The sequence below is a fragment of the Onychostruthus taczanowskii genome, unplaced genomic scaffold, assembly GCF_017590055.1.
Source record: "Onychostruthus taczanowskii isolate IOZ18803 unplaced genomic scaffold, ASM1759005v1 scaffold23, whole genome shotgun sequence".
Lineage (NCBI taxonomy): Eukaryota > Metazoa > Chordata > Aves > Passeriformes > Passeridae > Onychostruthus > Onychostruthus taczanowskii.
The window spans coordinates 3,744,769-3,745,038 of NW_024499573.1; positions in this window are offsets into that span (position 1 = coordinate 3,744,769).

The window sequence follows — 270 nt, forward strand, 5'->3', positions numbered from 1 at the left end:
CCGCGGCGCCGCCGCCGAGGTGCGGCTTTGTCGGGCCGTCGAGCCAAAGGGGAGTCAATTTTGCCAAGTTTTGGGTCGTGATGGGGGTAGCGGAGCGATCCGCGCTGTCGCTGTGGCACGTTGGGAGCTGTGGGAAGGGGCAGAGGAGAGAGGCGTCGGGCTCTCTCCACGGCAGCAGCTGGGGCCAGATCAGCTTTAGCTTGTCCCGAAACCTGTGTGGGGTGAGATGCCACAACCAATTAACCTCGTGGCCAAATCCAGGGAAATTAG